Genomic DNA, 23,576 nt, shown 5'->3' on the forward strand with positions numbered 1-23,576 from the left:
TAGGAGAAGGAAAGGTGCAAACCTCACCGTCTTCCCAACATTTTTAGCACCAGGGGGCTATTTCCCCCGTGTCCTACTGGGGCAATTTAAATGCTAATGCAGTTAAGTCCAACAATCTTTTTAGCAATCAGATTAGAATTGTTTTTTATGAAAACCTTATTTCTCTTTTCTCCATTCTATATTTATTTTATTTTATTCTATTTTTTTTGCCAGAGAAGCGTATGTTTCAATTCTTTGACATTTCAAACCTTAAATTAAAAAACAAAAAATCCCATCCTGATATCTTCTCAGCAGTATTTGCAAGAGGACAGGAAGGGATCCACCCTGTAAACCTGAGGTCTGCAGTTTGAATGTGCTGAGTCACCTGGTCTTTGCTGAGTCAAAATGTTTTGCACCCAGGAAAAGTACTGCAGACAAGTCAAACTGTGAGCTGGTATGTGGCTAATTTAAATGCCAGTAAGAAAACTGGAAAGGGCTAATGCGTCGATACAGAGTAACTTAGTATTAACTTTAAAACTTGTTTTTGGAGATTTCTAATAGCCTGGTAAGTGCTCTTTCTGATTGGTAATGTGTTGGTGAAATTCTTTAAATAATTCTTCCCGTTCTTAGAAAGGGAAAACGAATATAAATGGTATAGCAGTTGTCTTGTGTGGTTTAGAAAACAGGAGAAAGTTAGTCTTGGCCATTATTCTGAAGTTTTGCATAATTAAGCTTCTTGAATCAGTTTTAAATAAGTAATAACAAACAAACAAAATATAGTAGTGAACCAGATATCGATAGCTGATGTCTAATTGTAGTTGAGCTTTTCGGAAGTCTGTTTTCCTATTTTGATCATGTAGTTGGATAGACCGTGAGCAGGTATGACTACAACTATATCAACAGAGGAAGTGGCAGGAAGCTACCGTTTCCTTCGAATCAGAAAGAAAGTTTATAGAACTCCTGATGGGAATGTGGACTACAGATGGAGATAAAAGTCGGAATAATTTGTCATTTGTAACTGCTATTTTATTTTTACACTATAAAGGTGGTTCCTTTAAAGTTAGTATCTGGGACTAAAGAGAGTGCAAACATTCCAGGAAGTCAGAAATGACTGTTCACCGGTATTAACCAACATCCTAAAGTCATTTCACAAGGTGGAAATTTACTATGGGGCCAGTTTACGTGGTCATCGTCCAGCGTGTTTGCGTCACGAGTGGGGAGCGGCCGCTGGTCTCTGCATGGCTGAGCCCTGGTGACCAGTGTCCCTGAACCCATCTGTGAAGTGACACAGGTGCTGCCCTGTGTGCCTGCTTCCTATGCCAGCCACGGTGCCAGGTGCTTCCACTGCCTTCTCCATCCTGGCCTCAGTCACCTACAGAGGTGCAACTTGTACATTTTTTTCCTGTTTTTTTTTTTTTTTTTGGCCACACCGTGTGGCATGCGGGATCTTAGTTCCCCAACCAGGGATTGAACCCTTGACCCCTGCATTGAGAGCGTGGAGTCTTAACCACTGGACCACCAGGGAAGTCCTGAGCAGCTTGTACTTTTAATACCTTCAAGCTGAGTGTACGAAAACTCAGAGGCTAAATCATACCCACAGGACTCCTCGCCGTGGTAAAGTGAGAGTTTGCACCCAGGCAGGACCCTAAGCCCTGATGTCCCTGTGGAGAGCGCCTCTAGCTCGTACACATGACTACTCACCGGCCAGTAATGTTAAATATGGGAAGAACGGCATCAGTGGGTTGGAATCCTTGCTTTCTCTCAGTGAGCAATTTAGGGGGAAACGGCAGAAGAGCTGCAAATAACCACCCAGGAGGCTGGAGGGGCTCAGAGAAAGATTCGAACTTAGTGCGCTTTCTACTCAGAGCTAGTGTGTAATTCACAGAGCTGAAGACGTGAACTGTATTGAAAATCTGCTGTGTTTTTTTCCCAGCTTAGATTGACGGCCATAATACAACGACTTGGCATTAAGAGAACAAACAAACAAAAACCCTAGGCTACCTGCCTTTCATTTGACTCTGTCTGGAACCGGAGGCGGGCAGATATTGCCGCAGGCAGGGCAAGGACGTGGAGCGCCAGCGGTCAGCCGGGCCTGACCCGGTGCAGACGGGCGCGTCAGGCAGACACGGCTCTGAGTCTCAGTGGTTAGGAGCCCGGTGAGCTGGGACCGTTGATTTGATGCCTGAGAAATTTGGATGGTTTATTCACAGGTCCTAGCGTGGGCTGGAGGAGACACGCAGCGAGGTGGATGTTGTCCTCTCACATCCTCAGAGGCCCAGGTATGACCAGCCCTGAGACAGGGCGTCCCGGGAGACCCTTGGAGGGGAGGGATGCTCTGAGTCAGGTGCCTGTATCCGAGTCCGTGGTCAGCTCAGGGCGGAGCTCCTTGAGGAGATGAGATGTGAGCAAAGATCTGAAGTCGTGGAGTGAGTTACCCGTGCGGGGGTCTCGGTGGGAGAGGTTTCCAGGCAGAGGAAACAGCTGAGGCAAAACAGGAAATTGCCTACTGGCAAGATTTAAGAAGAGGGACGAGGGACTCAGTGCGGCTGGAACAGAGTGAGTGAGTGGGAAAGTAGTAGAGGGTGAGGTCAGAGAGGCCAGCGGGTCAGACTACCCAGCATGTTCTCCAGGACTTTTACGACGAGAGATACGGAGTCTCTGCTGGGCTTTGAGCCGAGGAGGTGATGAAGTTTTACAAAGATCATTCTGGGCTTCCCTTGGTGGTGCAGTGGTTGAGAATCTGCCTGCCAATGCAGGGGACACGGGTTCGAGCCCTGGTCTGGGAGGATCCCACATGCCGCGGAGCAACTGGGCCCGTGAGCCACAACTACTGAGCCTGCGCGTCTGGAGCCTGTGCTCCGCAACAAGAGAGGCCGCGATAGTGAGAGGCCCGCGCACCGCGATGAAGAGTGGCCCCCACTTGCCGCAACTAGAGAAAGCCCTCGCACACAAACGAAGACCCAACACAGCCAATAAGTAAATTAAAAAAAAAAAAAAATCATTCTGATGGCTGTGTTGAGAATCAAGCCTGAAGCAGGGAGGCCCGTTAGGAGCTGGGGCAGTAATCCAGACAGGAGACGGGGAGGGATCTGACTGGGGTTCGTGACAGCAGAGGGGGTGAGAAGTGATCAGGTCCCGGGTATGTTTTGAAGGCAGACCCAGCGGGATTCCTCAGGGGCTAGACATGGAATGTTTTAGGCATAAGCATCTGTGGGGATGGAGTTTGCCAACACGCGGAATGGGGAAGGAGATGTAGATGGAGCAGGTCTGGGGGGAGACCAAGACTTCGTCTTTGTCCACGTTGAGATGTCCCCTGGGTATCCAGGTGGGAAGGGAAGGGTCTGTCTGGTGACACACATTTGGAAATTGTCAACATATAAATGTTCAAAGCCTGGAGACTTACAGAGACCGCTAAGGGGGTGTGGATGGAGAAGAGAAGGGGTCAAAGGGCTGGGCTTTGGGGCACGCCAACCCTGAGAGTCCTGGAAGAAGAGTGGGGTCAGCAGAGGAGACTGGAGATGGGGCTCCCAGGGAGCTCGCGGGGAAGATGAGGGGGGAGGCTGGACGTGAGGCTGGAGGACGGGCGTCCACCACTTGCAGTGGATGTGGGCGCTCAACGTAAGACTTTGGTTGTTTTATTTCAAGGTGATGGTGGCTGGGTGTACTGAGACCTTGCTCTCATTTGCCATGTGCGGGGCACTTTGCTAAGCACATGACATACCTTTAATCGCTTAATCTTTATACATGCCCTGTAAGAAAGGGAGTGTCCTTATCTTCTGTAGTTGAGGGAACTGGCTCAGAGGGGTCAGAGATGTCACTCAAGGTTATCTTCCAGTAACTGCCGGTAACTGCCCAGGTGGTCCTATTCCAGGGTCCCTCCTTTTAACCACTAGCCTGTCTTCTCCTGGGTCTGGCCCTTCTCAGCCAGGGGTCAGAGGGTCAGAAGCTGAGGCTTGCGTCCTTTGCCTGGAGACACCTAGCTTCACTCTGTCCCCCAGAGGAGGTGCTTTACAGGCAGAGGAAAGGGTGTCGAGTAGGGCGGTGGCTTGATGGGATTTGCTTTGGTGCATATTGATCTGGCGGCAGCAGCGTGGGAGAGAGAATGAGGGTGCTTGGGACCTGGGGAGGGAGATAGATTTGGGGCAGGTCAGCTCAGCTCTTGAGGGGCCTGAGGGCTGACGGAGCCGTGCAGCAGTCGGTGAAGGAAAGGGGTCAGCGGTCCGGGCGAGGGAAGCAATTTCAGATATTCATCAACCACGTATATACCCTTTTCTGAAACGGATCCCCTGAGAACAAGTCCGTCTCCCACTTTACAGGAAAAGGGCACATCTCTTTGCCTGACGTGTTCTGGGGCGTGTGTAACAAACCCCTGGGCTCCAGACAAAGGGGTGATGCATGAGGACCGGGAGACACTTCCTTGCAAGTCAGGTGGTTTGGGCTGCTTGCTTTTACCACGTTGGGGGGATTGAAATGTAATTTTTTTTGGCTGCACCGTGCAGCCTGTGGGATCTTATTTCCCTGACCAGGGATCGAACCCGTGGCCCCTGCAGTGGAAGCACAGAGTCTTACTACTGGACCGCCAGGGAAGTCCCTAAATGTGATTTTTGAGTAGAGATGACAAAGTGATTCTGGGGCTGTGACTTGCCCAGATTTCAAAGATATGACTAACACTGCTCTGAGTAGAATACTTCATTTTTTCACTTATTATTATTATTATTATTTTGGCTGCACCATGCGGCCTGCGGGATCTTAGTTTCCCAACCAGGGACTGAACCGGAGCACCGGCAGTGAAAGTGCAGCGTCCTAACCACTGGACCACCAGGGAATTCCTGCTTCACTTACTTATTTGAAAAGAGTTTCTCAGGGATCGTGTCTATAAAAAGAAAAGCAGTGATGCCACGTTATGCCAAAATGTTTCATTGCAATAATGAGGCATCCACAGACCCATGAGTTAATCATTGGAAAATAAACCCAGTTCCTCTCATTAAGAGATGTATTTCCAATAAGATTTTACCTTTTATGTTTAATAATTGTCCAAGTTTGCAATATACTTATGATGATTTGATTAATTGGAATTTACTGCTGCTCAATCCAGAGGAATTTTTTGTGTGTACTTAATGAATTATGGTCACAGAAACTTTTTATTTATTTATTTTTAAAATATTTATTTATTTATTTATGGCTGCGTTGGGTCTTCGTTGCTGTGCGCGGGCTTTCTTTAGTTGCGGCGAGCGGGGGCTACTCTTCGTTGTGTTGCGCGGGCTTCTCATTGCAGTGGCTCCTCTTGTTGCGGAGCACGGGCTCTAGGCACTCACGCGGGCTTCAGTAGTTGTGGCGCGTGGGCTCAGTAGTTGTGGCGCTCGTAAATTTTAATTTTGAATTGTGTACACAGTTTGTGGATGAGATACATGAAAAGGTTATCAATAAAAGATGTTGAAGCATGAAAATAAATTTGGTTTAAAATCTGTGAGTAACACAAAACCCTGTAGACGAATGTCTATAGCAGCATTATTCATAATAAATAGCCAAAACACAGAAACAAGCCAAATGTCCACCAACTGATGAATGACTAAACAAAATGTGGTCTATCTGTCTAGTGGGATATTATTGGAAAATAAAAAGGAATAAGCATGGATCATGCTACAACAAGGATGAGTCTTGGAAACATTACGCTACATGAAAGAAGCCAGTCACAAAAGACCACATATTGTATAATCGCATGTGTATGAAATGTCCAGAGTAAGCAAACCTATAGACAGACAATAGATTAGTGGCTGCTCAGGACTGTGGCAGGGAGTGGGGGATGGGGAGTGACTGCCAGTGGGGACAGGATTTCTTTGGGGGTAATGAAAGTATTTTAAAAGTGATTGTGGTGATAGATGCACAGCTCTGTGATTATGCTAACAACCATGAAATTGTACACTTCAAATGGATAATTGTATGATATGTGACTTATTTGTCAATAAAACTGTTAAAAAAAATCTGTGTGGTAAGTGGAGTGGAAATGGAAGTTAAAACAGAAAGAAAGAATGATGTGCCATTTCTGGCTTTACTAAAAAGATTTGTGCATGTGCAAAACCCAGTTAACAAGATGCTTTGCAGCCATTTAAACTTGGGTTAAAACCATGTGATGCCAAAAGTAGACATTGCCTAGGGGCGTGCAGTTTGTATTTTAGGGGATTCAGGAGCAAAAGAGCTTGAAGCCCAATGGATTAGATCTCCTAAAGACAATGGCTAGATTGAGTGAGACCAAAGACTGAAGAAGGAGAATTAGAAACACCAGCCTTGGGAATTCCCTGGTGGTCCAGCTGTTAGGACTCGGTGCTTTCACTACTGGAGCCGGGGTTCAATCCCTGGTTGGGGAGGTAAGATCCCACAAACGATGCATGCAGGAGAAACTAAGAGGGGGGAGGAGAGTGGGGTGGGCGGGGCAGTTTCCAGGTTCCAGATTACATGTTCAGTAAACTCCAGGTGGAGGGGGTGTCAGACATCACCTGGGATTATTCCGGCCAAAGATGCAAAGCCATCCTCGGGGACCAGTCGGCAATGATGAGGTCATCGACCTGGCACCATCCGTTTTAATAAATTAGCTGCAGTCCAGTGCAGAGCTGGTGGCTGGAAGCAGAGTTTAGGGAGGTCAGAGGAGGTAGCAAGATGGAGGAAGTGAAGACATCGACCTCGGACCTCGCTCTTCAGAAGTTGGAACAGATAACGGGGCAGACATTTGGTAACTCTGGGGAGAAGTGGTGTAAAGGTAGTTGCTGCCACTCTAAGGATGCAATCAATTTGAGCATGTTTGCGGATGGGAGGTGAGAGGCTGGTGAGAGAGAGTGAAGTGGAGGAGAGACGTCCATCCCCGCAATGTGCAGGGCGTCCTGCAGATCAGCCAGATGGAGAGGACGCCTCCCGTGACCGCAGAGCTCCCAGCAGCTGGGGCGCCATGGCTCTGAGGGAGCCCCGTGGGAATCTGCCTGTTCTCCGCTACTTCAGACACCCCGCTCCCCAAACGGCCCATCTCCACACGGCCCACGTTCAGTGGGCGGGTGTTTAGGCTACGACACGATGCGGATGGGGTGGGGGGAGTGATACGCTTGCTCCGCCGTCTTGAATTTGATTGCGGGTAAGAGCGGTTCCTCAGTATCTCGGGTTGGAGGGAACAGGAGCGCTCAGGTAAACACTTGCACTCACTTGGCTCATTGGAATGACGCTGGAAGTTAGAAGCCGAGCCTCCTCCGCTGCTCAAGGCAAGGGTCCAAGCGTGGAGGCATGGGAGCTGCCCTCGTCCAAGCCCGCGCCCCATCCCCCAACCCTCTGGGCACATGAATCATGGACCAGCGTGCAGGCCGAGACTAGGCGTCCCGTGAAGACACACAGGGCCCCCCGCGGCGCTGCTTCGTCCCTGCAGTTCTCTTGACCCCCTTTCAGCATCTTTACACTCTTAGCAAATGCTCTCAACAATAACTGCCCCAACAAGAGAGAAGAGAGGAGGTGTTTGTTTAGTAACAGGAAGAGAGGGGCGCGGTCGGGATGAAGCATCTCGCTTTAGCATCCGCGGCAAGGCGAGGAAAGAGACCGAGCAAAGGGAATCTCTTGTCACTCACGTATCTGGAGCCGCACGGCCCATTTGAAGGTCACATTGCACATGGCAAGGTCATGGCAAGGGAACTGACGTCCTCCCCGTATATCCCCTGAATCTCCTCTATTCTCTTTCCACGGTTTTGTGTTAACGCTTGGAGAATAGAAGACTGTGGTTCCAGGTAGATGCATTTGAAGCCCCTTGGCAGTCAGTGAACAGTCTTCCAGGCTCTACTTGGGTGTAAGCATCCTAGTAGTAATGGCAACAATTATTAGCAGGGGAAATTATTTATCTTTGGTTTTTTTTAAAAAAAAATTTATTTATTTATTTGTTTGCATCGGGTCTTAGTTGAGGCACGTGGGATATTTAGTTGCAGCGCGTGGGCTTCTCTCCAGTTGTGACGTGTGGGCTCTAGGGCTCGCCAGCTTAGTTTCCCTACCAGGGATCGAACCTGCGTCCCCTGCGTTTGGAAGGCGGATTCTTAACCACTGGACCACCAGGGAAGTCCCTTATCTTTGTTTTTGAATTTATACTTAGTATCATCACTGTTATTGTTACAGTGTTTTGTAGCTGGATATTAAGTTCCCTCTGTGTGTTAAGAGCCTTGAGAACACAAAGATAAATTTGTACACGGCCTCTCTAAACAGCAGTTCTTATCCAGGCGGCCATGGATCCTTGTCCTTGGTTGGAATTCAGGGGCTTTGTGAACTTGGATGGAGAAAAGATTACATGTTCAGCAAACTCCAGCTGCGATGTAGTATTTCCTTCAGAGATGAATGGTGATGGAAAACCACAGTAGTATCAGCTGTCCCTGTGACTGTCACCAGGAAATCACACGTATTTTCATATCGCATTAGAGCTGTTTGCAGTTCTCTTGAAATATCGTGCATACGTATCACTACTTTGAAATAATGGTAGTTATTTGACCTACCACTAGACCTTGGCATTGAATAAAAAGGCACATATGTTATGTATTACATCAAATATGTATTTTAATGTTTTGATAACTTTTTCGTAATCAACTTTCTGCATATGCCTGTGTATTTTACCTGAATCTTTTTTTTTCCTTTTTTTTGGCCGAACCGTGCGGCTTGTGAGATGTCAGTTCCCCGACCAGGGATTGAACCCAGGCCCTTGGCAGTGAGGGTGAGGAATCCTAACCACTCGACCGCCAGGGAACTCCCTTTACTTGATTCTGAGGAGGTTTCACAAGGCTGCCAAAGGAAACCAGGGCACAGAAAAGGTTAAGAACCCCTTTAGGTGTACAGTTTGGGGCGGCGGGTGGGGGGACCAGAAGCCTGAACAGATAAAGTCGTAAGAAGTGGTGAGTGGCGGTGAGAAAAATACCCAGGAGCCACGGGGACCCGAGGAGGGGCTGTGCTCAGCCTCAGGGGCCCCTTCTGGAGAGCTCTGAGCTTCACCTGGAAGGAGGAGTGAAGAGGAGAGGGAGACGCAGGAGGTCGTTTCCAGGGAGGGAGCAGATGGGGTGCGGGGCCTCTGGGGAAGCGAGGAGTACTGGGGCTAAGTGCTGAGTACTGTGCTGAGTCCCGGAGGCTACGGGATGACTCAGAGACAGCCGAGGGGGTCGGTAAGCTCACTTTTTAAAAATAATTAATTAATTTATTTATTTATTTTTGACTGCTTTGGGTCTTTGTTGCGGTGCACGGGCTTCTCATTGCGGTGGCGTCTCTTGTTGCGGAGCACAGGATCTAGGCGCGTGGGTTTCAGTAGTTGTGGCACGCGGGCTCAGTAGTTGTGGCTCACGGGCCTAGTTGCTCTGCGGCATGTGGGATCTTCCCAGACCAGGGCTCGAACCCGTGTCCCCTGCATTAGCAGGTGGATTCTTAACTATTGCGCCACCAGGGAAGTCCTAAGCTCACTTTTAGAACCATTTTTAATGGGGTAGGGCGGACAGTGCTCACTGTTCTTGGAGAAATTCAGTGGCATAATAAAATTTTTCAGAACAGCATCACTGATGTGTAATTCACATGCAATCAACGCACATATGTGGTGAGTCATATGTGACGTAGGTATCCACCGTGAAAACATCACAGTCAAGGTAAGGAATGCCTCCATCACGCCTCCCCCCACAGAGTGTCCTGCAGCCCCTCCGGCCTCCCATCCCCAGCACTTGCTCATCCACTTGCCTGTCTGCTTGTCTAGAGTTTTATGTGATGGACTCACAACCCACGTCCTCTTTCTGGCCTGGCTTCTTGCACTCGCTGTAACACCTCTGAGATTCAGCCAGGCTGTTGTAAATCACCAGTTCATTCCTTCTCGCTGCCGAGTAATTGTGTGCTTTAAAAAGGGGAAAACCCCAAACCCTTGTTTTCATAACAAAATGTAAAAAGGGAGCGAGGTTCCTAATCCTTATCAAATGGGAACGTGGGTTTAAGATGATTGAGAAACGCTGCGCTGGAGTGTGGTCAGAGAGCATTTCGGCCCCGGGTTCTCTTACCACCATTGCTAAATTTGAGCACATTTGGAAATATTTTAGACCTGCAAGAAGGCAGCCCCGCAGGGCATGGAAACAAGCACTCAGCTGTCTCTGCAACGACAGGCTCTCTGATGAGAGGATTAGTGAAGACACCGCCTGATGGAGTGTCCCAGAGGCATTCCGTGTGTCTTCTGCTGTCCTTACGCCCTCCTCATTCGGTAGATAAGGGGCAAGAGCTGTTTTCCGTGTTGCACAAATAGGAAATGAGGTTCAGTGAGCGTGTGACGATTGTTACTCAAGACAGAAGTGAGTCAGGGGCTGACTGGGAGGCCTGCTCTCCAGTCCCAGCCTTGCTGGAGGCTCGGCTTGGCTCACATTTGAAAGAAAAATGCAATAATTTCACTTTCGCTTTTGTTCTCCTTTGAGCTGTGATAGGATCTTTAAACTGGAGGAGCTAAGGTTTTCTCTTCCCCCTTTCTTCTTAAAACCTTCCCCTTTCCACGGGGTTAGGGCCAGCGTGTGCCGAGGATTCCACAGTCCAGTGCCTGTGCGCGGTGAGGCTCTTCTCCAAACATCAGGGAGACGCCGCGCCGGGTAAATCCTGGAGGTTCCCCTGGAGTGGGTAGGACGGAAGGACCAAATGAGAATTAAACGGTGTGTCTTACCCTCTTCTGGGTCATGGAAGATTTGAGAATCTGGTGAAATCGTGGGTCCTCTTTCCCAGAAAAATGCACAGATGTGCACGCACACGATTTTGCAATGATTTCAGAGTGTTTAGACGCCCCAGAGCTGGTCTGTAGGAATGACCTCGGGGTGAGTAGTTTTGGCCTGAAATGAAATAGTCATGCCTTCAGGGAAACACAAAGCCATAGTCACTGATGAGACAGCGATTACAGATAAAGGCTGGGTGGGGCTGGTGGGTTGGGTGGTGTTTGGATAGACAGTCCTCTCTATCAAATAGGACTAATACCCCCCCCCCACAACTAATACCCAGCTGGGGTGGGGTGTTAGTCTCTGGGAGGCACGATTCCAGGCAGAGGGGGGCGTCTGGGGGTCGGGGGGGGGGACAGTGGAAGTAGGAAAGCTCCAGGGAGCCGACATGCCCAGTTTGGCTGGAGGAAGATTATGGAATCATCAGAAACAACCATAGAAAGGGAGGGAGAGGTCATATTGTGGGTGAAATGGAAAGCGAGGTGAGTACTTCTTCCCTCCCCCCCCCACCCCGTAAAATATTCTGTAATTCCTTTTATTTATTTATTTACTTAACATCTTTATTGGAGTATACTTGCTTTACCATGCCTTTTATTTGTTTATTTATTTTTCAGGTGGAGGTGTGGGGTGTATACAGGAGCATAATACATATTTATTGTCACAAATGAAGGATGTTGACAAAAATCAGAAATTCTCATATAATATGATCTGATCTCTGTTAATAGCTGACGTAGTTTGTTCTAGTCTGGGAACATTCTTATCCCTCTCCCAGCTCTGAGCTGCCACCCCAGTTGGAAAATAAATCCTGTGAATTTACCACAATTTAGATAACTCTTCTGTCGATGTTCTCCACGTTTATTTAAGGCTCAACATTATATCCAAGGATTTGTCTTAATTTTTTCATTTTATTTTATTATTTGGCTGCATTGGGTCTTAGTTGTGGCGCACGGGCTCTTCTTCGTGGCGTGCAGGCTTCTCTCTAGTGGAGGCGCGTGGGCTCAGTAGTTGTAGCACATGGGCTTAGTTGCTCTGTGGCATGTGGGATCTTAGTTCCCCGACCAGAGATGGAACCCACGTCCCCTGCATTGGAAGGCAGATTCTTAACCACTGGACCACCAGGGAAGACCCAGATATTTCTTAATTTTTAAAACATTTACTATTTCTTAGGATAGATGCTTAGAGGGGGAATTATTAGGTCAATGTATATAAACTTCTGTAGAAGCCTGAGTCAGTAGCTTTTTGGAGGGTTGGCTACCTGCTGTTGGATTTTGTTCTATTTTGCTTATTTACTTTTTTCCTCTTGCTATCCTGTGTCTGCTCCTTAGTCCATTTCTTAAATACTGGAGCCCCCCCAACCCCCGCCCCTCCTGGGCCTTTGCACTGATCCATTCTCTTCCTGATTTTCCTTGATGATCAGGCAGCCTGTGTTGAGCGCCTGTCATGCACCAAGCATTGTGTTTAACAATATTACACATAATTTTCACCACACCCCTGTTGCATAAGGATTTATATCTTCCTTTCACAGATGCGGACTCAGAGCCGAAAGCTGCTTTCCCAAGGGGGCGTCTCTGGGTCCGTCTCGCCAGCTCTGCATCTGTAGCTTCCCTCTCTCTACCCAGCTCCAGGGCAGGCATCGCGTCACCAGTGCGGATTTCACTTGGGGTTTCCATGGACACCAAACTGAGTCTGTCCACACTCACCTAACAACTCTGACCTCCAACCTGCTCCCATGACATCACTGAGCCCATAGGTCACCCTTGATGATGTCTTCACCCTCCTGATTCACCCCACCCGGCTTTGTGCCTAAGTTTGGCATTGGTCTCCATCCTCCAGCCTCGAGGAGATGCCCCTATTTGAAGGCATCCCCCGCCCGGTCTGTCTGTGGGGCTGCACCTCCACGTGGTCCCCCTGCCTTCGGCTGATTTCCCTCTCGCTGTTCTCACTGGAACTTGTCCTGTCCTCTCCCCACCTTAAAAGCTGTCAGTGGCTCCCCTTTACCTTGGGAATGCAATGCAGGTTTCTTAGCGTGACGTATCCACGCGCCCTGAACGCCATCCCCTCCCCTCTGTCCCTCAGCTCCGCTCACCTTGCTGCTTTCTCTGTTTGTCTCCTGGGTTCCAATCCCAGGAACGACTTGAAGTTGTAAAGAATGGGATCCCGGCTAGGTCTCTCTGCTAATCTGTCATGTAAACTCCCACCCCAGTTTCTCGGCTAACTCCGGGGTGTCAGGACCGGGAGGTCTTAGTCCCTTCTCTTCCCCTCTGCTGCCCACCACCTCCAGTGATGACCAGATTGTATTCTCCTCATGTGATTCCTATTGTGCTTTCCCATTTCCCCCGAGTAAGGATTTTGAGGGCGGAGCCTGACTCACTCAATAGTCTTCGTGTTCCTGTGGACTTGACAGATGGTTGGGAAACGCGGTGTTGTCCCCGAGCTTCCGTGTGCTTAGTAGGATAGCTGCTCTGTCTGCCACACGGAGCAAGTGGGCTTGAGACTTTGCATCTCTGACGTTATAAGAATGTACTGCGTTAAGTCCATGAGTTAGAATTCGTTTCAATATAGTGTTCTGAATTGTTAAACTATTGCCCCATTGTAATCAGATAGCTTTTGCTAGGAACACAATCTCTCCCCCTCTTCCCCAGTTTAGTGGCTTCAAACAACCAAGTCTCTAGCTTGTGATTCTGCGGTCAGACTGTTCTGGTCTGGGCAACTCAGCTGATTTCTTCTGGGCAGGCGACTGATCTAGAGCCAGCAGTGGGTTAGATGGTGGCCAGATAACCCAGGAGGGCCCTGCTGATGTGCCTGGCAATAGGCATGTGTCTCTCCTCCAGCAGGCTAGCTTGCGCTCATTCACATGGTGGTGTTAGGGCCCCAGGTGCAGTAACCACCACCCGCCCCGCCCCCCCAGGAGTGAAGGGGATTAAAGCCACTGTTTGCATCACATTTGCTTCACAAGTCACAGGACCAACAGAGATGCAAGGGTTGGGGAAAGAGACTCTGCCTTTTGATGGGAAGGACCTTGCTATGACTGCAAGAATATGGATGTAGGGAAAAGAATTTGTGGTCATTTTTACAAACTACCTCACTGGTAATGGAATTCCGCAGTATCTGATAGATATTAGGCACTTAACAGAAATCTGGATTTTTGGATAAATTATTGGCCACTCATACACATGTATACGTATTATATTTATTTTGCAAATAGGGTCAAAGCATGCGTAGAAAAAACTGACTTTCTCTTTCCAGGTCATCTTATTTTTGGATCTTTGATGTTAGTGTTATGTAGAGCTCAGCTATTGCAGAGCTGTTAATAAAGTGTCAACATCAGTACCTCAAATGCACTTTTGGAAAAGGGAGTTCTTGAAGAATACTGAATTCAATGTAGAATTGAATTAATTAAAACAGATGACCAAAGCCTAGTATTATTGGGCTATTGCCTGGGGTGCATAAAAAGCTACAGAGGTTTGGTTTGCATTTTAAGAATACCTCATGCACGAAGCCTCTCCACATCTTCATGCTTCATTGTCATTTCTAAGGAAAACATCTACCGACTAGAATTACTTCATTTTTCTAAAGTTGTTTGCTTTTCATTGGTGGGGTTACAATTCAAGCTGCCTATAACTTGATGATTTTATAGATAAGCAAGCTGGATTTGGATTACAAAACAGTGGCTGAAATAAGGAGTCAGGTGGACGGTGTTTATCATTTTTGCATGCGAGTGTCCAGCTATCCCACTAACGCTGACACATCAGCCTGTGTGACACGAAGATGAATCAGGCAAAGCTCCCACCTCCAGGAGCTCAGTCGGTGTCGGGGAGGGAGAGACTTGAGGACGGTCCTGGAAACACGCACTGATGAAGTTTTGCAGGTTATGCAATGGAGCCTCGGTTTTTTTTAAATCCCTTCCCCCGTTCCTCCCTCCCTCCCTCCCTCCCCTCCCCCTCCCCTCCCTCCCCTCCCCCCTCCTCCTCCTTCCCACTCCCCTTCCCCCCTCCTTCCCTTCCCTCCTCCCCTTCCCCCCTCCTTCCCTTCCCTCCTTCCTTTGGAGCCTAGATTTTTAACATGGGTTCTTTTTTTTTTTATAAATTTATTTATTTATTTTATTTATTTTTGGCTGCGTTGGGTATTTGTTGCTGCGCGCGCGCTTTCTCTAGTTGCGGACAGTGGGGGCTACTCTTCGTTGCGGTGCAGAGGCTTCTCATTGCGGTGGTTTCTCTTGTTGCGGAGCATGGGCTCTAGGCACGTGGGCTTCAGTAGTTATGGTGCGTGGGCTTCAGTAGTTATGGCGCGTGGGCTCAGTAGTTGTGGCTCGTGGGCTGTAGAGCACAGGCTCAGTAGTTGTGGCACACGGGCTTAGTTGCTCCATGGTGTGTGGGATCTTCCCGGACCAGGGCTTAAACCCATGTCCCCTGCATTGGCAGGTGGACTCTTAACCACTGCGCCACCAGGGAAGCCCTTCCATGTTTTTTAAAACAGCTCAAGAGTATCTATTGTACATGTTTTATATTATTTCCGTAATATCCTATTCCTGGTGCAGGGATTTGCAGATGAGTGAACATGGATGTTGTTCTTTAGGAGTTGATTGTCTAGTACAAGAACACATGTGAAAAAGTATAACACAATTTAGGAATCACTATAAAGAATACCTTGTTTAAGGAGACTTCCCTGGCAGTCCAGGGGTTAAGACTCTGACCTTCCAATGCAGGGGACGTGGGTTCAATCCCTGGTCGGGGAACTAGGATCCCACATGCTGTGAGTTGTGTCCAAAAAAAAAAACCAAAACCTTGTTTAACACTACAATCAAGTGAGCTTGGCAAACATTGGCTCATCCAAGATCCACATTTATTCCGTGTCACTTCCTGGTGGACCTGCATTTCATAATTAATAACCACTAATACTAACACCATTTACTGAATTTCAGTTACTTAGCAGGTACTGTGCCAGGAACTTTACATAAATTATCTAAAGTTTACAAGCATGACGCAAGATAAGTTTATTTTAAAAAATAAATTTTATTGAGACATAATTCACATCCATTGTAATTCACCCATTTAAGGTGTACAACTCAGTGGTTTGTAGTATATTCACAGGATTGTGCAACCATCACCACAATCTATTTGAGAACACATTTATTACCCCACCAAGGAACTCTGTACCCACCCATCAGCAGCCTGTCTCCATTTCTTCACAAGTCACCCAACCCGAGGCAACCACTCTTGCCTATTCTGGACATTTCATATAAATGGGATCATACAGTATGTGGTCTTTTGTGACTGACATCTTTCACATAACACAATTTGAATGTTCATCCATGTCATAGCAAGTATCAGTACCCCATACTTTTTATGGCCAAATAATATTCCATTGCACGTATATAGCACATTTTATTTATCCATTCATCAGCAGATGGACATCTGAGTTGTTTCTACTTTAGGGCTATTATAAATAATGCTGCTGTGAACATTTGTGTCCAAGTTTCTGTGTGGATGTGTGTTTTCACGTCTCTTGGATGGGTCCCCAGGAAAGGAATTGCTGGGTCATACGTTAACTCTCTTCTTTTGAGGAACTGCCAGACTATTTTCCGAAGTGACCACATTGTTTTACATTCCCATCAGCTGTCTAAGAATTCTGATTTGTTCACATCCTCGCCAACACTTGTCAGTATATGTCATTCTGATTATCACCAAAGATAGGTTTTGTTATCCCTATTTTTCCAATGAAGGTACCCAGGGCCTAGGCAGTTGCCAGACCATAGACAGGTACCTGGTACCCTCAGACCCCAGAGCTCGTCTGCCTGCAACCCACAGCTCTCTGACTCAACTTATCTTGTAATAATGGAAAGAGGAAAACATGGAAATTCATTTTTTTCTCAGATACTTCAGTATTTTTTTTCCTGAATTAGTTGGCAATTGAATATTTTTTTTTTTAAGTTATACAATTTTTATTTATTTATTTATTTATTTATGGCTGTGTTGGGTCTTCGTTTCTGTGCGAGGGCTTTCTCTAGTTGCGGCAAGTGGGGGCCACTCTTCATCGCGGTGCGCGGGCCTTTCATTATTGCGGCCTCTCTTGTTGCGGAGCACAGGCTCCAGACGCGCAGGCTCAGTAGTTGTGGCTCACGGGCCTAGTTGCTCCGCGGCATGTGGGATCTTCCCAGACCAGGGCTCGAACCCGTGTCCCCTGCATTGGCAGACAGATTCTCAACCACTGCGCCACCAGGGAAGCCCCGGCAATTGAATATTTTGTATGATGGATTTTTGTAAATGACTGGTATTCCTTCTATTAAATATATATGTCTGATTTAATTCTACTACCTCTTACAACAAGATTTACGTCCAGGTTTGTATAGAGTACAGGTGATCAAGTGTGTTAAAGCAACCACGGAAATGTCCCTCAATTTTAGAATTTCTTAACTGTAAAATGGTAATTCTTAGCCAGAAAAAAGTGGATAAACAGACAGAAACTCAGGTGGGGATGTTTGTTCTGGGGCTCACGTCGTGGCAGCTCTTCAGATGTATCTTCACATCTTTAAACATTTACATGCAGACACATTAGCACAGCCCCAGACCAAGTAAGTTGGAATCTTCACCGTTGGCTCTGGGGTGTCTGCATTTCCAGAAGCTCCCAGGGGGATTCTGAGGCTCAGCTAAGGTTGAGAACCAGTGGTTTATATGAACAAAATGATTTGCAGAACTACAATGTTTTTGAGAAAAGTGACTGGCGTGCCTGGTTGGGCACATCCGGTGTGAATGTTCTCTGTGTTTCTGTTGCCGAGGGTGGGAAGGGTACTTGGGGTGGGGGGGGGTATCGGGGTGGCTTTGGCAGCTGGGAGAGGGCAGCGTGGGTAAAGTGGAAAGGGGATCGAGTAAAACAGCATCTGTTTTCAAGTCATGGTGAAACTCCCTGCTAAAGAAATGATACTCATGTGCTGTGACTTCATGCCTCCCCCAACTTGGTATTTTTTTCTTTTTTTTTCGTATTTCGCAACAGAATATAGCCATGGTTTCATGTCTTCTAGCGTTGCGTGCATTACATAGTGTATAGGCCAAGCCAGAAGCAGTCTCCCTTTTGTTTACCTACACCATGTAATTTTGTGCACAGAACAGAACTTAGAGCACACCTAGCGTGACTCTATCATTACGAATGTGAAAAAACCAAGGCCTGGAACACTAAGGTTCCGGGTCTCACATAGCAAGGCAAGGACTAGAAATGGCCGTCCTTGGCTAGAGGCTATTCCGTCTCCACCATAGTTTGTGGCCAGCCCACTGCTATATATGCAGACCCTTTCAACCCATTTTCTCTCTTTTTTTAAAAAAAAATTAATAATTAATTAATTAATTTTTGGCTGTGTTGGGTCTTCGTTTCTGTGCGAGGGCTTTCTCTAGTTGCGGCAAGCGGGGGCCACTCTTCATCGCGGTGCGCGGGCCTCTCACTGTCGCGGCCTCTCTTGTTGCGGAGCACAGGCTCCAGACGCGCAGGCTCAGTAGTTGTGGCTCACGGGCCCAGTTGCTCTGCGGCATGTGGGATCTTCCCAGACCAGGGCTCGAACCCGTGTCCCCTGCATTGGCAGGCAGATTCCCAACCACTGCGCCACCAGGGAAGCCCCCATTTTCTCTTTTTATTACATGAAGCTTTGGCAAACAAGGCTTCCATCATTCAGATGTTTTTCAAAAATTCTCTTTTTAGTTTGTTTCTGATATTTAAGAATGGCCCTGGGGTCATTTTTCTGATACCCTTCATTATCTCTCCCCCTGCCCCCAGTTTTATTGAGCTATAGTTAACATATAACATTGTATTAGCTTAAGTTGTACCCCACTTGTTATTGTTTAAAATTTCAAATCTAGAGAAAAGTTGAACGAATAATACAATGAACGTCAGTATTCTTTTTATCTAGACTGAGCAATTGTTAACATTTTGTCACGTTACCTTTCTTTTCTTTTTTTTGTAATTAATTTTTATTGGAGTATAGTTGATTTACAATGTTGTGTTAGTTTCTGCTGTACAGCAAAGTGAATCAGTTATCCATGTACATATATCCACTCTTTTTTAGATTCTTTTCCCATATAGGTCATTACAGAGTACTGAGGAGAGTTCCCTGTGCTGTCTCTGAATCTCTCTTTTCTAAACCATTTGAAAGTAAGATGCAGACATCATGACACTTACATTTTAGTAACTCCTAAAAATAAGCATCATTTTCCACATAACCATAATACAATCATCCCACTAAAGACTCTAACATTGATACAATACTATGATGGAGTATACAGTCTATATTCATTTCCCCCAATTTTCCTGTTAATGCTCTTCATGGCTTAAAAAAAAAAATCCAGGATGTAACTGAAGTTTAGGCATTGCATCTGGTTGCCATGCCTTTAGTCTCCTTTAATCGAGAACACCCCTCCCCTACCTTTATTTTGGACTTCGGATATTGACATTTTTGAAAAATCCAGATCAGTTATTCTGCAGAATATGCGTTGATCTGGCTGCAGCCAGGTCCTCGTGGGTAGAGTCAGGGGGACAGTCGACATCCTACACGGGTGATGTGGGTCCTCTCTGAGCATCACATCAGGTGATGTCAGTGCAAGACCTGGTCACCTGGCCCAGAGGTGCCCACCAGGCTTCTTCGCTGGCCAGGTAGTAGCGGTCTCCTTTATAACTAATAAGTAATCTGTTGGATGATTCCTAGAGTTTGGGTGATTATCCTTTCTTCCAGGGACCTTTCACCCCATGGCTTTAGCATCTAAGCTGATCCTTGCCCGAGTCAATTGTTCCAGCGGTGGTTTTCCAGTAGATCTACATTTATTTGTTGGTGGCCTGTGACTGTATAATCAAGTAAAGATAATTCAGGAATTATCTAAACCTGTGACTGTTACCTTATTTGGAAAAAGGGTCTTTGCTGATATAATGAAGTTAAGGGCCTTGAGATGAGGAGATTATTCAGGTGGGCCTGAAATCCAATGACCAGTGTCCTTGGCAGAGGGAGATTTGAGACAGAGGAGAAGACACAGAGGAAGAGGTAGTGTGGCCACCAAGGAAGAAGACTTTTGTCACCTCCGTAGTTCCTCACCTACTCGGCTCTTGTGTTTCCTTAAAGCAGGGGCTGGCGACTACAGCTCAAGGGTTGGATCCGCCATCACCTGTTTTTATGGAGCCTGTGAACTAAAAGTGGTGTTTACATTTTTAAACGGTTGGAAAAAATTAAAAGAAGAATTCACGACATGTGCAAATGATACACACTTCCCATTTCTGCGTCCAGACAAAGCTTTATTGGAGGACAGCCACACGCACATGTACACGTTGTCTCCGGCTGCTTTCCTGCAACATTGCAGACTCGACTCGTTGCAGGGAGGCTGTTTGGATGGCCAAGTCTAGAATATTGACTCTCTGGCTCTTTACAGAAAAAGTTTGCCCACCCCTGTCCTCCAGGATGGACAGAAGTTGCTCGGACACTGATAAGCCTCTCTGCTTCCTGATCGTCAACTATTCATGTGTGTATTTGACTCCACTTCACTCAAACATTTATTTATTCAACAAATATTTATTGAGCATCTACTTCTTCCGCCAAATAGGTCAAGGGGCTCAGCTCTGACTGTCCCCCTAAGCTGGTGGAGGGGTGTCCAGAGCGTTGGGGACAAGGGGCCCCAGTGGCTGAACAGTGAATCTGTGTTAATCCCTCAGCCCTACACCTCTCTGTCAAGGGGGCATGCAGTCGCTGTCGATGGGAAGAAGGCTCGTGCATCCGTGGGGTTGACCCTACACCTTGGGCAGGATCGGCCCTGAAGCGGGTGGGCAGGCTCTGCTCCTGAGAGGAGGATTTTCTAATCCTTCTCAGTTTGGGCTCACCTGTCACTCGGCGAGGCTCAGAAGCCCTGCTCTCTGCCCGTGCCTCCCTGTCTCCACCTGGGGTTGTAAATACATCTGAAAGAGCCGCAGAGGCCCCTTTTTCCTCTTCCGCCACGGTTTCCATTTCCTGTCCCCCGTCCCAGCTGTTAAAACTACACTAGCTAAGGAGGAGCTTGGAGGAGCAAGAAATAAGAGCAGTCAGCTAGGTGCCCAGGACAAGCACCCTCAGTGCTTTTACAGGCACTGCCGTTTTTAATCTTTTCATTAAAATCTTTTCTTTAAATGGTAGGTACTTTTATTGTTCTCCTATTTTACAGGTGACAAAACTGAGGCTCAGACAGGTGAAGGAATTGGCCCAAGGGAACATGGCTGTGAAGCAGGGAGCCTGGAATTTGAACACAGGCGGTTTGATCTCGTGGGGACAGGCCGAGCATGTGGGCATATCCCGTGACCTGAAAGCTGTGTGGGTAGAAACTGTGGCTCTCTTTTCTGTAATGGCATTTTTGGTCACGCCCTCAGGTACATGCCAAGGAGAAAATTGGTCGCTCAGGCTGACCATCATCTACCAAAGGGACTTGAAAGTCCTAACAGGCCAGAAACTGCATGAAGGACGGAAGGACTGACAGACGTGCTTTCTGCTGGGGTGGGGTTGTCATCACTTTGTAAAGTTAAAACATCGCGACAACCCAGGATGTTTCTCAGCTCGAACCCTGATTGTCCAGAATATCAGGGACCATACCTTTAGCAGAACCGACCAGCCCAGCAATGCCTGAGGTGTCTGTGGAATGTTAATCACATTTCTAGAAAAGGGGGAGTGGTCAGATAAGGATGGGGAATGTGGAGGCCGGCAAAGCCAGGTAGGATTCTCGACAGAGACTCCCGTGGCCCTCGGGCAGGGACAGGGGACGCTGTACACAGCGGGGACCAGACTCAGCCACGTCCCTGCCCACCTCAGGGCACAGGACAGGTGCTCCTGGGTAATGCTGCCTCGGGCCTCGTTCTTTCCATTTTAGCTTAAGCCCCAAACAGGGAGGAGGGATAAATTGGGAATTTGAGATTAACAGATCCACACCACTAAATATAAAATAGATAAACAAGGACCTACTGTATAGCACAGGGAACTATAGTCAATATCTTGCAATAACATCATGGAAAAGAATCTGAAAAAGAATATATATAAAACTGAATCACTTTGCGGTACACCTGAAACATTGTCAATCAACTATACTTCAATTAAAACAAACAAACAAACAAACTAATATAGGCCAGCCCTAGAAGGTTTTAGAAGAAAAATTAAATATTCTTTAATTTTTAAGAATTAGTAAAAGAAGATAATTTTATTTATTTATTTTTTATTGAAGTATAGTTGATTGACAATGTTGATTTCTGCTGTACAGCAAAGTGACTCAGTTCTACACATATATACATTCTTCTTTCATAATTTGGTTTCTTGAGTTTTTATTTTTATCTATTTATTTTTATTTTTATTCTTTTAATTTTTATTAATAATTTGTTTTTAAAGATTAAATAAAATTATAGTATTCAGAAAAGAACAACAACAAAAAGAAGTCCCAAACACTTGAGTGAGTACAGAAAAGTCTGCGTCCTGTGTCAGTTCGCTGCTGTTTCTAGGCTGGGAGGGGATGAGGGTCACACCATGTTTCCTGGTTCTGTAAACACTTTGTTAGGAAAGTTTTGTAGAAATTAATAATCAGACACGATATTAATAATACAGAATTAGCTTGGAGTTTCCCGAGAATTTTTCGGTTACAGTTACTGTGATGTCTCAGTAAAAATCAAAGTAAACTGGATCATATAAACCTTTCTCAAGTGTCAATGTTTTCTGTATTTTAGTTTGTCCAACCCTCTACATAGTGTTCAAAATATCAGGACCCCAGAATACAAAGCATGCTTTGATTCAAATGATAGATGCAAAATACACATTTGTGCAACTCTGATGTGGGAATTGCAGCCCCTGTGCTATGGCACAGTCAACATGGGAATATGTGGAATTTTCTTGTCGTTTTCAGGAAATAAGGTATCATTGTTAGGACGGTTTCCTGTGGTAAAAAAATTCTCTAATTTGGTTTTAAAATAGCAGCCTTAGATGTTGTTTTTGACTCAGAAATCCATAGGAAATCTAAAATTGTATCTTTTTTTTTTTTTTTCTTTTTATGTGTGTGCTTCTGTGTGTGCGGAAGAATTTTCCGTATTTTCCACAGACAAGAAATGAGCTGCTTCTATTCCTGGTAGCGAACAATGCGATGATGTTGGTATTTTCTGCACGCACGTGAGCAGACGCCCTGGCATGAGAAGGAGGGAGACTCTGTGTTGGTTTTGGTGACGGGTTGCTTTCTCATTCCGTGAGTCCTGGTCGTGAGAGCTGGTCAGCCCAGCGGCCTTCAGGTTATAATCTGTGGCCGTCAGACGGCTTTTTAACTTGAAGCTTCTCTGGCTTGGACCTCAGGACAGGCTTGCCCTTAAAAACAGAGCTAACCATGTCTGGTTTGCTCGAGCCATGCCTTATTTTTTTTAAGGAAGAGGTAGTCTGTCCTTAGTTCCTTTACATAAAGTGTCAGGGAAGTAAATACTTTGCAAAAGTCTTTGCAGTGTCATTAGAGAAGTTAAATACTGAAGATTCAAAACCTAATCAGAGCGTTCTTTAAAAACAAAAAAGAAAAAGGCCAGCCAGGGAGGAAGCATTGCTGTTTGTGGGACGGGGACTGAGAGACTGCCGCTCTGGGGGAGGGGAGGTGGTGCTTTTTGCGGGGGGTGGGGGCGGAGGGGGGCAGGGGATGGGGCGGGGAGTTGATGCCAAGGCTCTCTCAGAGCTGTGGGCACCAGACCAGGTATTCAGGACTTCACAACCCCGTGGTCTTCTCTTACCTTTTTTTTTTTTTAATTGTGGTACAGTATATATGACACAATTCACCAACTTAACCGTTTTAAAGTGTTCCAATTCAGTGGCATCTAGCACGTTCACCATGTCGTGCGACCATCACCATGATCGAATTCCAGAGCATTTACACC

At 46.6% G+C, this 23,576-nt stretch overlaps 1 long non-coding RNA gene across 1 annotated transcript; it reads left to right on the plus strand.

The window, feature by feature from the left end:
- The first annotated feature begins 6,469 nt into the window (after positions 1-6,469).
- LOC309630622 lies at positions 6,470-23,146 on the plus strand. The gene is made up of 3 exons (XR_014245842.1): positions 6,470-11,185; positions 19,801-20,191; positions 20,864-23,146. It is a non-coding gene; the product is annotated as an uncharacterized lncRNA (long non-coding RNA).
- Positions 23,147-23,576: the final 430 nt, after the last annotated feature.

Source organism: Balaenoptera borealis (genome assembly GCF_965194805.1).
Source record: "Balaenoptera borealis genome assembly, chromosome: 1".
In the NCBI taxonomy this organism is placed as follows: Eukaryota; Metazoa; Chordata; class Mammalia; order Artiodactyla; family Balaenopteridae; genus Balaenoptera; species Balaenoptera borealis.